The sequence below is a fragment of the Panthera pardus genome, unplaced genomic scaffold (assembly GCF_024362965.1).
Source record: "Panthera pardus isolate Hobbes unplaced genomic scaffold, ASM2436296v1 HiC_scaffold_2, whole genome shotgun sequence".
Lineage (NCBI taxonomy): Eukaryota > Metazoa > Chordata > Mammalia > Carnivora > Felidae > Panthera > Panthera pardus.
This window is the reverse complement of record NW_026526765.1, coordinates 31,973,494-31,990,966: the sequence shown is the minus strand read 5'-3', so window position 1 is coordinate 31,990,966 and position 17,473 is coordinate 31,973,494.

Below are 17,473 nucleotides of genomic sequence, written 5' to 3'. Positions count from 1 at the left end.
AAACAGAACTGTACATTTGTAAAAAAACAAACAAACAAACAAAAAACAAACATTAAAAGGCCTTCAAAGTAACTCATCACTTAGAGAAATCAAAATTACTAGAAGGGCAATTTATTAAAATGTTCAATATTTAATAATACACACAGCTGTCTAGGGTATGAATAAAGAGAAACCCCTATGTGAAAATGTAATTGACTTAGCCTTTAGAAAGATTCTGACAATATATATCAAATTTTGTGTGTGTGCATCTTTTGACCCGCCAATTCCTTTTCTAAGAATTCATCATATAAATGTACTTACTGAATTATTTAAATTGCATAATTTTTTTTTTTTATCAAGAAAGTAAGTAGCTGTAGCCTAATGAAAGAAGAATCAAGGCTGGATTTGGTAAAACTAGATTTAAGTTTAGGCTCATCTTATTAACTACAGAAACTTGAGCAAACCACTAAAATGTGTTTGATTGTCAGAATCATTTTGTAGTTTCTAATAATATCTACCTTATAGGGTATTTGCAAAAATTAAATGAGAATGGATGGATGAGATCTCTTTGGAAATTCCAAGTTATCAATAATCTTTTTACCAACACCACCACAACTAAAATATTACGGTTGCTGTTGTATCTGATTTTATGAAAATAATCAAACACATATATCCTTTAAAATGAAGGCAGAAAGGATTCTTATCTTTATTGAAAGAATTTGCTCCTGGGTTGCTCCATATAAATCATGTTAATCATATGTTTCAACAATATCCCATCCTAAAACATCAGTTTAAACAGAATTTATGGAACACACGTCAACTAGAAAAAATATATATATACATAAATCTTTGTGATTTTAAATGTAATACAGAAATATGACTCTGTGTTTTTCTACTAGTTCCTGAACAGAAAAAAACAGTACTCTCATGTTGCAGAAAGTAAATTAAAGTGGATTGCTTTATGTTAGACAAGAACAACTGTGCTGATCTCTGGAGATGCATCCTGGAGAACTATGATAAAAATATCAGGAAGGAAGAATCTGCTCGCAGCCTGTGTATGATCCAAAAATGAATCATCCTGACACCACGGTTCTCCAAGCATAACTTAGTGTCAAAAGTTAACTTGATAACAAAAGGAGATTTATGGATTTCTTTGAGATTCTGTATATTTTAAATCTGATTAGATCACCCCAAAGGACACCTGGACCGCCCTGACCCACTAAGTAGAAACTTAACATGGTTCCACCTAACAGAGGGTGTCACTGACACAGAATCAACACGCTGATTTCTAGCTGGAACGGCATTTTCCGACTCTATTCTGTGGAATGTTGGGCTGGAGAACATTCCTTCCAGGAAATATATAACGAGCACTATGTACACACACACACTCACAGCGCTCTATGATTAAAAGAGTTTGGGAAGCACGGCTTGTTGTTAATCCCCTGGTGAGGGCTCCTGATGCTCATTGGCTTATAAAAATGATGAGTATTCTTACCATATAGAAAAATGGGAAGATGTAACCTGGCTCTTCCCAGTCTTCTGTAATCTAAAATTCTTTTGTGCTCAACACATCTGTCCAATTTCCAGAAAGCATTATGTGGGATATCAGTTTGGAAGATACTGTTGTGGGAATATAAAGCATGGTTTCAGAAACAGTATTTTGAAATGGACTTGAATGATGCTTGAAAACAGGGCTTTAAAATACATTTCTCCTAGAATTGAGAGTCACAAAAATATTTATCCTCATGGATTGACTTTTTGTTTTGTTTTGCTTTTTACTTTTAGCGGATAATGTAACATAGAAAATAAGTGGTCTCCCATTTGTTGGATTTATTGTCTACTCTGTAACAGGCACTGTTATAGGCAATGGGGATATAGCAGACAATGTCCTCTCCCTTCATGGATCCAACCCTCCAGGAAGCCAGTTACCATGCTGCTTTAAAAGGGCTGACTGATTGGGGTGCCTCGGTGGCTCAGTCTGTTAAGTGCCCAACTTCAGCTCAGGTCGTGATCTCCCAGTTTGTGGGTTCGAGCCCTGCGTGGGGCTCTGTGCTGACAGCTCTGAGCCTGGAGCCTGCTTCAGATTCTGTGTCTCCCTCTCTCTCTCTCCCTCCCTGCCCATCTCCTACTCATGTTCTGTCTCTCAAAAATAAATAAATGTTAAGAAAATTTTTTAAAAAGTCTGACTGATTAAGAAGTTACATGACTAAAGATAGTGTAAGTTATTTGTGGACCTTCCATGAGTGAAGTGACTTAAGAATTTCCCCAAGACATGTCATTGCTTTTTGCTTGTCTGCTGCCCATTTTTTTCAGCATTTAAAAAAGTATAGTAAAACACTCATAGCATCAATTTACCATCTTAACAACTCTTAAGCACACATTCCAGTAGTAAGTACATTCGCATAGCTGTGCAATCAGTCTCCAGAACTCCTTTAATCTTGCAAAAGAGGTTTTCCTATTTTGTATACATTATATTTCTAGATACTCTATAAGAATGGAAAAACATGGGATAGGTCTTGGGTAATTTTTAAGTATGCAGTAATATATGAAAATCAAAAGCCTTTGATATTATCAAATATAATAAATCAAATTGAACATAATAGTTCTGTCTCCTAAACTTCTTTCTAAACTCCTAACCTTCTCCTAAACCTTCTCTCTCCTAAACTTCTTTCTCTGCAGCATTTACTTAGCAATTCCATGTTCAGATGAACAGTTTATTATGAAGCTTTTGGTAACTTAGCACTGACCTGCAACACAAGTGGGTCTGAAGGTGCTTGGAATACATACGGGATCATCAAACTCTAATTTACAGCCAACGTTATGAGTTAGAAGTGGGGTAAGATATCAGCTGCCACATCAATAATTCCAAATTGCTACTTTTAGAGTTACAGCACAATAAATAAGGAACCAACAACACTGATCTTACCTCTCTAATCAAGCATTCAATGCAAACCACGGAATATTACTCAAAGTCATAGGGAAGCATATACTGTAGCTAAGATTCAATATATTCTACAAACTAAGCCAGTTTCTCATCCTTTCACTGGAGTCAAATTCGCTATCACACTTTTGCAAGGACCTTGACAAATAATACTGGTCTATTATTACCTACACTTACCCAAGTTAATTTACAGACTGTTTGAAAACATTTTAATTTAATTATTTCTCAGCAACCTAAACAATTTGTATACTTTTCCATACAGCTTATGAGGTAGTGATCAAATTCCCGCATATGAAGATGAATAAAATTTTGGTACATAGAAGTTTACTGGTACATAAAGGTGACTTAGTCGAAATCAAAGTCTCCTTTGTATCATTAACTCGATAGGTGAATTTACTCATAACCTGCACCAATATTCAGCGAATACTTACCAGTAAGACTCTACTGGTTACTTACAGCTGGTGTTCTTTTTGAATAATTGTGCCACCCATGCTGACTGGCTTGTGACTATGTTATTTTTTTTTTAATCAGTTGGAATATCATTACTGCTTATAATTTATAACTTCTCAATGTCCCTGTTTGGATCTCTAAGTTAATTAGCTCAGTAGTTGGCAGTGGGTAAATATCTGCCTATTTATTTGATCGTTTGCTTTTCTATAACAGGAATTCACAAGCAATTTATTTACATGTCTTTACTATCACCACCCTCCATAAAGCTGAAGATACTGACAAAGCAAATGCAGCTACTTCCTTCAATAAGTGGAAGCCCCTTTTTATATGACTACAATGTTTGAAGATTTGAAAGTTACGCTTGTTTTATAATAAGAAATTTGCTTAAATCTGTCCCGGAAATGATTTATTTGGGGTTTCACGTTAAGTACTTCAAGCTTTCACTAGCTGTGGATGCTGCAGGATTTCACACTATGTAACTTCTTTATTTCACCATGGTTGAGTTACTCAAGTAATGTAATTCTTTTAATAAGACGTGGTAGCAACTTTTTGTCCCGTCTGAAAGACCTTTCCCTGAATTACTTTGTATTACAAAATCATCTTCAAACAGACAACCACAGACATTTGAAATTTCAGGCGTTCAAAAGCTTTGTTCATTTAAGTGCTAGAAAGTTATTACATTCCAACTCATTTCCAGTTCCCAGGCTTACTGAATTACTGACTCATGCTGACTCATGCATGGGTCTTATCCCTGGATGCTTCTTATTTATAACCTGAACCAAAGTCTCAAGTTATTTCTTTAACAGAATTTTAAGAAAATAAAACGCAAAGAGAAAAAAATCTACGGTCTGCAGCTCCAATTGATGTTTTGAGTTTTGTACCTCATTTACCAGAAATATCTCAAGCGAAGCTGGAAAATCCCATAAAAGATATGACAGACATAAAAGAAAATGGTCCCTCAACTATCATAACACTACTTTATATCTATATAGTAAAATGTTTCACATTCATCTGAACTGCATAACGGTCATGTTTTGCATGTAGAATATACTTCTCCTGTTATAAGGCTCTAAATTCCTATGGGTGGGGGGGGAGTCATTCCAGTCACATCCTATTTTCTAATATCAGAAACTGCCTGACAAATGTCCCTATTGACCTCTACCAATGAGTTTGAATTAACCCATATTCTGAGACCAGCTATGACCCAAGTTCAAAAGCATGTAGGTACCTCTTGCCTAATCAGGTATGTGGTTCAGTGTCAGGGGTCACCTTGGCTGTAGGTGGGCAGGGGCTATTGTACAGTCCCTTTCATTTCCAGCCCCTGGTCCTCGGATCCTTACTGGAGGCACTTTCTACCATGCAGCTAATTCCACTGCTTATTTAATTGCCTTGTTGCCCAAATTACCAACTCAGTCTCTAGTCCTTGACAAAAAAAAAGCAACAATGGATTAGTTTCTTAGGAGACTAAGAAAGTGGACAAGAATTTAAAGTTTACTTGGACTAGTTTCTAAATTTTTAGCTGAACCTCTCCTTTACTGACAGGTTTAATGAAGGAGGAAGATTTGCCATGATTTGCCATGCTCGTATGTTCTTTTTGGTGTTATCAGAAGAGAAAAACTAAACTAGTGCATGTTCACAGAAGGAAATTCAACATTAACTTGTAGACATTGTATGCCTTAAGCAGAACTCTAACAGCCAGAACTGTAGAAGTTTGGAATCAATACTTCAGTGAGAAATTTCCTATCTCTTGTAGTGTGCAGTCATATTAGCCAACATGAACAATCAGGAAAGACTAATGATTCAATGATCATTTCTCAGTCTCTTCATCTTTTTGATGTATCAGCAGTATTTGACACAGCTGATCACAATCATCTATTTCCTGGATTATTGCAATAGTCTCCTAGCTAATGTCTCTGCTTCAAGCACAGTCAGTCAATAAGAATGCACAATAATTGTACAGAATCTTGCCAAGGGCTAGAGATTGAACTGATTAGGTAGAAGGGCAAATGAAACAAACAATGGAATTAAACGGGTGGCAGAAAGTGCCTCATATAAGGATCTGGGTACTAGGGGCTAGGAACAAAGAGGTTGAATAATAATCCCTGTCTCATCTGCACCCAGGATTGTTGCTAACCATAAAGTTAAGTACCTCTTATCTACTCATGAGTCTAAATTTCCATGCACGTGCCCATTAAAATGGGATACAGTTTAGTAAAATTGTTCATAAGAACAGGGGCCCACAAAAATTCTTTGCCTAGGACCCCATATAACCTATGGGTGGCCCCGACTGAAATCTTGCATCGGTCCATAAAATAGAACATCTTTAAATGAGTTCTCTACCCAGAGCACACCTTTTGATATGCTCTGTACCGCCTGTAATTGTGCTGATACCAGACCCACCACTGTCTTAAGCTCTTTGCATGTGCTGTTCCTAAGTAACTCTTCCATTAGATACCTACAGGTGTCATCCGTCACCTTCTTCAGTCTTACTCAGGAGTCATCTTCTCAGTAAACCTTCCTTCCATCACTCTATGTATTAATGCAACTATCTCCGTTTTCTGTATTATTTCCCCTTACTATGTTCTTTCTACATAGCTCTTCCAGCCATTTTGCATATTTACTTGTTTGTTCTTTATATAACCCTATGAAAATGTAAGAATTATCTGCTCATTCACTGCTCTGTCCCCAGTTATCGAAGAATATATTTGTTGAGTGAATAAAGGGATATTGAATGAATGGATGAATGAACGAATGATGGCTGGTCTTTACTTTGAAGTTTCCCTTCAATTCCATAATCCTTCATAAAGTCCCATTTATAAAAGCCAGTGCATATATCAATCTCCTTCTAAAAAGATATCACAAAACAATGAAGAACAGGTCAATACTAAAGTTAAAAATATTTTCAATGAAAATTTTACAAAAGATGATTCTCTGTTTTTCCACTTTGTACAGGATCATTAATGTTCTCCCATGATCTTAAAACCTTGGAAGGAAGTATTCAATTCCAAAACTATTTGCCAATTGCTTTTTGTCTTATTTTAGCACAATATGTAATTTTAATTTTTCCCCATTTCCATGACTTATTTTGAGTAAGTTAACTTCTGGCTTCTTTCCTCGTTTAATTTTTGCCTAGTTAGGCTGGTTTTCACTTCCACCATACTCCCGAATACTCTTTCTCTAACTCATATTATTTTGTGGTTGCCATATCCACATAATCATTTTTCTATTGTGATAATTTCAGAATAATGCTTAATAATATTTTCTATGAAGGATAACTCAGGAGAACATGCAGTGATATGCAATGTGTATAAAACCTGACAAACACTTTCTCATTAAGAGAAAAAAAGCTACAAAAAAATCATTTTATTTGATTCCTTCATATTTGATTCAGAGCATAGAGGAGTATTTGCAGTTCCCATGACTATTTTTAAAAAATATATTTCAGAGTGGAAGTTTACATAAAAGACATTAATGTACTCTAAGTACAAAATTTGATTGTCATCTTTTTTCTCCCTTCACATAGCTGGGACTGGCATAAATCAACTATAAGAAACATACTGTGACCTTTTTTTTTTTTTAATTTAAGACCAATGTTAGTAACAAAATCTGATTTCAGACTAATTTTGGAACTCAGGCTTACAAAGAGGAAAAAAAACTCTCCAGCAGAAATGAACATTTAACTTTTCTGCCTTTCCAATAATATATTAATAAAAACAACTTTCTAATATAGTGTCGGTCAGTAGAATTTGAACTCTAAGCCTTTTAGGAGTGGTGATCCAGCCCCAGCCACACTGGTCTCCAGTGTAATTAATGGCGTCATTTTGAAGACAAATGGACTATGTCAAGGGAAAACTGTGATTTTCCATCCAGGATCTATGGAATTTTATCATTTACTCCCAATTATATTATTTTTATGACATAACCACCTGAAACTTAGATTAGTAAGTTTATATTTAACAAATTAGAAAATTGGAATGCCAATTATCTATGGAATATTACACATAGGTACTAGCATTAACATCAGGTACTACTTTGACATAATAGTTAAGAGTTTGCTTTGGTATCAAACTACCTTGCCACTTAATTGCCAAGGAGCTTTGTGGAAATTTTTTACTGTTTGTGATATTGTTGTTATTATTACCATTGTTAAGTACTCCTGAGCATGTGAGAGTATTAATACTCCTTTCTATACAATGTTTATCAAAAGATAATTAAAACCATGGACTTCTGGGAAATAATAGGAGCTCTCCACAAGCAAATAAATGAAATAAGTAGCCATAATTTTTTCGAGAGCCCACAAGAGTGTGATTTCACTAGAATAAAGGATGTAGAAGTATAAACAACTGCCCAGCAAAGGCAAGATGAATTTGGAGTTCTAGAGAGGCAGAGTTACATCACGAAAGAATCATGGCCTAGAAATTATGGCAGGTGCTAGTGGCAGTGAGCACCATTAATTAGAGGTGAGGGCCCCAAAGACATATTTGAAAGCACAACTTTGTTGAGTAACTCCAGGATAATAATGAAGTTAATTTCCAAAACCAAACACGAAATATGTCATCTTAAACGACATATTTTCCTTAAGGAAACATTTCACGTTTAGATTACACGAAAGAATATTTAATAATTTCATAAAATCATGATGTCTACAGGCTTTCCGAGTAGTTAACTAACTGTGTGGCTTAGCTAACCCAGCCTCACTCACTTCTTACCTTTAAAAGGGGCTGAAGGAGGGGCTCAGTTGGTTAAGCGTCCGACTCTTGGTTTCAGCTCAGGTCATGATCTCATGGTTTGTGAGATGGAGCCCACTTCACGTGGGGCTCTGCACGGACAGCATGGAGCCTGCTTGGGACGTTCTCTGCCTCTCTCTCTCTCTCTCTCTCTCTGCCCACCCCCCACTCATGCTCCCTCTGTCTTCCTCAAAATAAATAAATAAACTTAAAAAAATTAAAAGGGGCTGAAGGATATGTGTTGATTTCATCAGTAACTAAAGAATGGAGTCTCCAAAACATTTTTTTCTTTTATTGCTAAACGAACATTGAAGAAAATACCTCACATGCATTTACAAGTTGATATCAATAAGTTTTCAACAAAAGTTTAATTACGTATAAAAGAAAATCCAATATATTGTAAATACTGCCTTTTAAAATAAAACTATTATAAAACTTTTAAACGTATCCACTAGAGTCTAAACACCATGGTGGATCTGATACCCAACATTACCCATGAACAAATGCATGAGCAATCTCTTCAGTCCTCATGAACTTTATATCTGCTTTTCCCCCATAAACTACAATTTCCATTCTAGTCTCCACATAGAGTTTTATCCCAATGTAATATAATTTCACACTTGAAAACCTGACAGTAATCACTCATATGTCTATTGAAGAAAAATATGTGCATGTTAAAGTTACAAATTTTTAATTCTTTGACTCACAAGTCTCTAAGTGATAGAAAGTTTTGTGTTAAAAAGTCATTACAATGATTATTAGTCCATGATTAATCAAAATGAAGCAAATATCATACAATTTGGAAAAATAATCATGAAAAGTATTTTTGAAAATGCATATGTTGTTGATTTGTATAGGTTCATTCACCAGTGAGTTAATATGATTACAAATAGTATATTTTTGGCTAGATTACACAGTATAAATTCAATTCTTATTTTTTGCTTTTGTAGATGTTAGTGCTGAGAAACTATGTCTTCACAAAGCAAAGAAATAAAAATGTAGAGTTTTCCTAGTGCACTGCCGCTCTATTCTTCAAGTTCCATGTGAGTTTTGTGGCAAAAGCCACTAGTGATCTTTCATTAGACTTATTTTTAATGATGTATTGGCTAGCATTTTTATTATGTCTCCCCTTCAATGTTTTTGAAAGTAAAGGATTGACAACCACCAAGCTTGCAAAAAAGGATTTCTTACCTATTTATTAGAGTTACTCATTTTCTCATCTCTCTCCCCTATATTTGAAATTAGGTCTTTGTTTGGTGTCACAAAGCTTTTAATACTCAGGAGCATATACCAAGGTAAGAAAATTAGTGAGAGGTATGTCTCACTAATAGCATGATACAGTGAGAGGCAAAAGTGAGAGAAGAGTGATTTTTAAGGGAATATTTGGGCCACAGATAAGTTCTCAGAAAGATTTATTTTAGGAGTTAAAAGTTAGGAGTAAATGTTAAAGATCCAATAATAGATTCCTGTAAAATTAATCCCGTAAGCTTATTATTCTTCCCTTCTTACCACATTATTCTTCCCTTCTTATGTACTCTAGGGATACATGTACCCTAGTTTCAAGAATGCTTTTTTTGAAAGCCTCTGAAAATAGTGATGAATATTTAGAGTAGGATGAAAGTCCCTAAAAATAAGACTTGGTATTTGGAGGGGAATGAATAAAATACATTGTACAGAAATGGTAGTTTCTTTATTTGCTTGGTTTTTTGTTTAGATACAGAGGTGAAAAATTGCCCTTGAACATCCCAACTGAAACCAGGATATCTCAGCCCCCAACAGATCTCTTTAATTTTGTAAATGCTCAGTGTCATTAGCCTATCCTTGTGTAAAACTATAATTCAATCTCACATTGACTATGGGTATAGTTTATTTTTGGTCACACATAAGAACTATTAAATTGTACACTTTAAAAAAAATTTTTTAACGTTTATTTTTGAGACAGAGAGAGACAGAGCATGAACGGGGGCGGGGGGGGGGGGGCGGGCAGAGAGAGCAGGAGACACAGAATCGGAAGCAGGCTCCAGGCTCCGAGCCATCAGCCCAGAGCTGACGCGGGGCTCGAACTCACGGACCGCGAATTCGTGATCTGAGTCGAAGTCAGACACTTAACCGACTGAGCCACCCAGGCGCCCCATAAATTGTACACTTTAAAGGGGTGAATTATATGGTGTATGATTACATTTCAATAAAACTCTTATAATAAAAAAATACAGTATATAGGAACTGAATAAATAACCTCCCATAGAATAAGGACCATTGATACAGGGACAGTTAAACAGAAGAACTCTCTAATTCATGAAGGTTGAGAAGAGGATGTGAAAAGCTCTGTGCTTACTCAATCACTCAAACAAAAAAGAACATTATATTATTCTAGAATTCTAAAACTGTGTAGTATTTCTTGAAATTAAAAAGAAGCAGTGGAAGTAGACAAAGTTTTGTGGGTTTATTTGTTTTTTACTTTTTCTTACATGCATCAGCTTACACAATGGTATAACTATGTATCCATTATTCTTTAATTGATCAAATGAGTACCAAAGTATCTGAAAGAATAGTGTGATACAGAAAATGGGGGAATTTCAAGAGACATAAAAGCCCATTCAGTCACCACTTTTACAGACTTTTACAGTGTAAAAGGCCCAGAGAGGTGAATATATCACACAGGGAACTTATTAAAGGCTGAGTGAGACCAGTTACCACATCCTTCAGCCAATGACAAGGTATCTTACCTTAAAACACTGGCTGCAGGCCCCGTGAAACACTGGAATCTGGAAGGGTGGACACCAGGTAAAAGATTACAAATTATGATTTCTTTGAAAAAAGATTGAAACAATTAAAAAGCAGGAAAGTTGAGGGTTTTTATTAGAGAGAGAGAAGAAAACTACCTATAGAACATTTCAGTGAAGGGGCGCCTGGGTGGCTCAGTCAGTTGAGCCTCTGACTCTTGATTTCAGCTCAGGTCATGATACTGGAGTCATGAGATCGAGCCTTGTCTCGGGCTCCCAGCGATGAGCATGGAGCCTGCTTAAGATTCTGTCTCTCCTTTTCCCTCTGCCCCTCTTCCGCTTGCATGCACACACGTGCTCTTTCTCTCTCCCTCTCTCTCTCTCTGCCCACCCCCCAAAAGAACATTTCAGTGAAAGCTGTGGAGTTAATATCAAAAAGAAGTGGGTTTTCAATTGAATCAGTTACCAAAGATACCCACTGAAACACAGCGGCCCCACCACACATCTCTGGTGGTAATGAGAGGACCGTAGCATTAGATAGACTCATATGATGAATCATGAAGCTTGAGTCAAGAAGGCCAAACAACTGGGTGGAAGACAGAAAAGATCACTGATGGGATAGGTTCATTACTGAGGTCCTCTGTAGACAGCCTCATCATTCTTCACATGGAAGGAATACATCACATGAACTCCCTCACAAAAAGACACTATGTACAACCAGAAAAACAATGAATAATCAGTTAAATAATGATCGTTCATGAGATCTGTCTTATTGGTGGTATATTACTAGGGAATTCCAAATTCCATATCCAGGATTTCTGCTAAAATCATAAATAATTTCTCATCATTCAAAAAATAACTTTAAAAAACTTCTAAATAACTGATCTTACAACTTTAGAACATTGCATGAATTGATTTCTATATTTTATTCCATTCAAAATAAGTTAGTGAGTGTGGTCTTATAAGGATTCTCACATTAACGCAACATCCACGGAAAAACAGCTCTTTTCGCATCTGGCAATTTGTATTATATTGAGGCTGTCAAAACTTAGACTGCCCCAACATTTGCAGGGCCTGGAGCAAGAGTATGAAGGAAGGCTCGTGTACCATATGTTAATATATTTAAAGGTATAAAACAAACCACAAACTGCTTAATAAAACGTGCCCCATCCCCCTACACTGGCTAATGCACATTCAAAACAATGAAGTGAAACATACGGGCAAGACTGTGGATTGTATTTAAGAGTCAACGGAACACCCAAATGTATTTGCTTAAATGTGTCCAAAATGGATTAAATTATTTTGGCACATCTACCATCCCGTTGATGTCTCAGTGGTAATTAGAAGAATTCCAAGCACTGTGTATTGTTATAAATACCATCTTCCCATAACTTGTGTTCCAATGTCAGTAGTGATCTAAAGGATGAAAAATAACATGTGGATGTACTTAAAGTATAACGAGTTTGGACAGAGTTTCATTGGAAGTGTAAACTCCAGTGAAAATAAAAGGAAATTGTTGATATCATTTTATAAATGATGCATACTTATATAAATATGTAAAATAATTTATATTTATAAATAATTTGTAATTATATTATGAATATATTTTTTCTGAAACATTTGAAATTACCTGTTAAAATGAACAAGAAAATATAATTACGGAATACCGAATTTTAAATAACTTCAATAGCAATGGTTTTCATTGAATTTTGAGAAGTTAATTATGTTTATCCAATCTTTTTCTAAAAAAATCACCAATTTGGCAAATCAGCAGCAGGAAAATGCCAACACGTTACACAGAAGTGACCTAACACTTATAATATAGTCCCACAAATATCTATTATGGCTATTCTCTTCGAGTTTGGCTAAATCAAACCAGTATCATGAGGTTATCCTTACCCTAAAAAATGAGGAGGAAAAAAAAAAAAAAACCTAAGCATTATAACGTGTGCATGTATGTGTGTATATGTGTATTTATTTTTGTATCAATTCCTAAATCCTATATTCCAGAAAATGACCGAAATTATTTTTGAAATACCAAGGAAGTACTTCTATCAAGACCTAAGTAAGTTGTTCTGGTTTTGAGGAACAAAACCAATCTATAATTATTTATGCCTCTTAATGCTTTCAGAGGAGCTGTCCTCTGAGTAGCAAGTGTGGCTGTGGTCTGGATGAGCCGGGGGAAGAAAGGAAAAAGCTGCCAGTGCCAGAGCAAGAAACACATTTGCATGACAGGCAGTCCTGCACAGTCTCATGGATCAGTTTACTAGTGAGCCAAATCACAACGAAGCTTTGAATTCACACTAAACATGTTACGGGCCCTCCAAATTACAACCTAACCTGTACTCAGTAAGAACAAATCAATATTTTTCTCAGCATCTCTAACTGAATGCCGCGAAGGAGTGGTTTTTCACCCTGGGTAAGAGGCAGGCTGTCTAGATTCTTGGAAACCTTGTCATGCGCAGCTAACAGTGCCGATAATGCCCGAGAAATGTACTCCCCGCACTAACCTCTAATTTTCTTTGTTCTTTTCCAATCTTCCTTAATGTGTCCTCCTCCCTATATTTGTCTATCATTCTTTCAACTCTTTCGTGTTCTTGATTTTAGTTGGGGAGCACATTTGCGTCACCGCGGTTGCAAGTGGTTCAGAACTCGGGGGAGCCGGCGGGCCAGCAGTCCTCTGGCCCCGTTCCCCAGATCCCTGCTTCACTGTCACCAGACTGCCACCCATCCTTGCCAACACCTCTGGTCACAGGGCTGGTAAGTATGTGTGCACTCACATATGCATGCGTAGCTGTTTCTGAATCACAGACTCATCATAAGTTTTCGCATGATATCTACAACCGCCAAAATCTCACCGCACTTTTCCCAAGGCTGAATTTATTCATCTTAAAAAAAAAAAAAAAAAAAAAGGCATTGAGACTATTCTGGGACTTTTACTATGCAGACATGTTAGGGAGGCAGTAAAAGAATTTTATTTGAAATAACAACCAAAAGCCAACTTGGAGCACAGCAAGAAGGGATTAGACCACCGCATAACTAGCCTTATTGGAATCAATTCAAAGAACGTAAGAATTTACTGAGAGGCAGTGTATTTTCTGGAACTGTAATCAAAGGTGGATGGGGAGGATAGGCAAGTAAAGGCAGCCATGGGGAACTTGAACTTTCATCATCTTGGTTACAGTGTTTTCAAGTATTAACTGTGCCTGGCAAGCAAAACGCAGTTAAAAGTCTAATAACCAAGCATAAACTTCACACATCTAAATCTCTTGCAATAGTTCTAGTCAATACTTGGCAATCAGCTTTGCAAATGGGTTTTAAACAAGCACTTATAATGATGAAACAATATAGCAGAACAAATTGCGGTAAGAAAAGCATGTTGTTGATGTCAAAGAAGTCAGCCTATTACCGTAATGCTAACAACACATTTTTTTGTCCACACTGACTGTGGTCCTGGTCACAGGCTAATTTCGGATGCCTGCTTTTAAAATTATCATCGGTGCATGGAGAAATGTGGAAAACTTTAGGTATGTTCAAAAATTGACAAGTCAATTCAGTTAAAACAAAAACAGAAATGTAGACCATAACCCTGATATACTGACATATATTAACAAGGAACAAAATAGACAATCATTTTAGTTATTTTATTGACACGTTATTAACCCAAACATCACTCTTCCTTTTATGGCACTCTCCTTAGTGGCTGTAGATTTTTTTTTTTTTTTTTTTAGTTACTGGTCACACATGTGCATTTTAATTCAAAATAATTATTATATGATTCTTATAGACAGGTTTATTCAAAAACTAAAAACTGCCTATTCCTTTAAGGGTTTGAAACATCGTTAGATTTTTTCGTGACTTAAATAGTATTTACTGAACACCTTTGTTTTCATAATACTTTATTAGATGCTACTGTGGAACATGGTAAATGAAACATTTCATGCTCTTAAAAATCTAATCCCACATCTGGAAAGAAAAAAAGTATCTGCCGGTTAAAATGAAAATAAATAATTAATTATTATCGGCCAAATTCACCATTTAGCTAGTAATAATTGGGGAAATTCAACTGAGGAAGAGTCAGTAGAGGAGTCAAGCTGAAAATTTATGTTGAGAAGTCATATGGTGGTGATATTAATGGAGATGACTTTGGAGCCAGAAAGATCTAAGCTCAGAGTCCAAGTCTGTCCCTTACTTAGCATGACTCAGCTTTTTTTTTTTTTTTTTCCATCTCTAAAATGGGGACGGTAACAATCCTTAACTTTAGAATACTGCTGAGAGGATTAAGTGGGGGAACCTAATGTAGAATGCTGGCACATAGGAATAATTTGATAAATGTTTCAGTAAAAGGAATAGTGGAGGCTAAGGTTGCAAAGGAAGTGTGATACATTGCAGGCAAAACAATAAAAGGGGTCCTTTGGCTATAATACAATTATATATTGTATAAATTATAAGAGATGCCTTCTATAAATAATTTCTGAGCTTATAAAAAGAAAGGAGGGGCACCTGGGTAGCTCAGTGGGTTGAGTGTCCAACTCTTGATTTTGGCTCAGGTCATGATCTCAGGGTCGAGGGACTGAGCCCCATGTCCGGCTCCATGCTGAGCCTGGAACCTGCTTAAGATTCTCTCTCTTTCCCTCTGCCCCTCTATCCTGCTCATGTACACTCTCTTGCTCCTCTCGAGTTAAAAAAATTAAAGAAGAAAGAAAGGAAAATATCTAAAGGCAGAGAAGAAAATGATGAAGAAAGAGAATGAGGAGATGAAAGGGAAGAAAGAGAAACAGAAAAGGAGAAGAAGGAGATGACTTTAGACTGACAAAAATATTGCCAATGGCACTGAGGGAAGCCAAAATAAAATATAATAAAAAGTTTAACATTTTGCTGGGAAATATATGTTAATCTGAATTTGTGACCCACAAGCAACTATCACTCCAGAATTAGAATATAAATAAGATTTTTTTCTCAGATAAACACATAAATGAGAGAATAGCCACTCTTAGGTCTACTTTAAGAAAAAAATAATTGTCCTAAAAGGAATAAGAAAGGTCTCTGAAATGAATGGCAAGCAAAGGCACAATTTAATATGTATGTAAATCTAAAGTGACTGTGCCTTTAGAATTAGTACTCTTGCTGCTATTATTACTTCTCATTGTCATTATTTTTATTAAAGAAGAGAAGCTGTTAGAGACATAAACTGGTAGGAATACTTCAGTGGTAATTTTGACAAATTTCTGGAGGCAGACTCTGGACTAGTCTTAGAGTAAGGAATCTCTGGGGGTTGCAACCTTAGGGAGTCCCCCACATTTTCATTGGTTTACCTTTAATAACCTCACCATATTCTCATGATGAAGTTCCTAGAAAGATACCCTCTAGGCTTTGTCAGGAAGAAGGGAAGAGGAGTCATTGTGATACATGTCTAGATAATTCTCTATTTAAAAAGCCTATTCTATAGGGAAAAGATTTTGCCAAAGCTTTATCCCAGCCCAAGGCTATTTCTGCCATTACAGCCCCTTCTAGACTTTTTTTTTTTTTAACGTAAAGAGGAGAAAAGCTATATCACTTGAGAAATACTTGTGAAATCCATAACACAGAGACCCAGACCAACGAAACAACCGAGATTTAATCCCAACATTATAGAACACTTCCAGTCTCCCACAGCTGACCACCATGTCGACAGGGCTCTGGTGTAATAACAGTGCTAACAGCCGAAAGTGCTGGAAGACACAGACTCCCTCAGAGAAGGAATACTTAAGACCAGAATCAAGAGGGGAGTCAAAAAGGTGAGAGAGGAAATGTGAAGCCTCCGGCACTGTGGTATTGTTAAATACATCCCAACTCTTAGCCAGATTAACAAATTCTCACACTAAAGGCCTATTTACTGTAGTTTCTGTTACTTATACATCATGTTCAGTTTTCATAAAAACTACAAGGCAGGCAAAAAAGAAAAAAAAAAACAAAACACCTCAGAGTCTGAACAGACAAATCAAGCCCCAGAACCAGACTGCTACATGAGAAAGATATTGGAATTCTCAGACTGAGAACTTAAATAACTATAAATAATGGTTAAGGGTTCCAAAAGAAAAAAGTAGACAACACGCGTGAACAAATGGATAATATAAGCAGAAATGTGGACTCTCTCAGAATGAATCAAAGGGAAATAATAGAAATAAAAACAATGTAACAGAAATGAAGAATGCTTTTGATCAGTAAACTGGATAATGCCGAGGAAAGAATCAGTGAAGTTTGAAGATGCCACAGTAAAAACTTCCCAAACTGGAATTTAAAGATTTTTTTTCTCTTTTTAATTATTTTTAGAGTAATAATAATAAAGGAACAAAACATCCAAGAAACATAAAAAAAATTTCAAAAGGTATAACATACATATAATCAGAATACCAGAGAATGAAGAGAGAATAATTCTACAAGAGAATTATTTGACGTAATAATGGCTAAAATTAGTGACAGAAACCAAACCAGAGATCCAGGAAGCTCAGAGAATATCAAGTAGGAGAAACACCACCAGCCACCAACAAAAAACTACACATAAGCATATTATATTAAATGTGCAGGAAAAAGAAGACGAAGAGACAAAATTAAAAAATTATTACCTATACAATAACAAGAATAAGAATTATAATGAATTACCCATTAGAAAC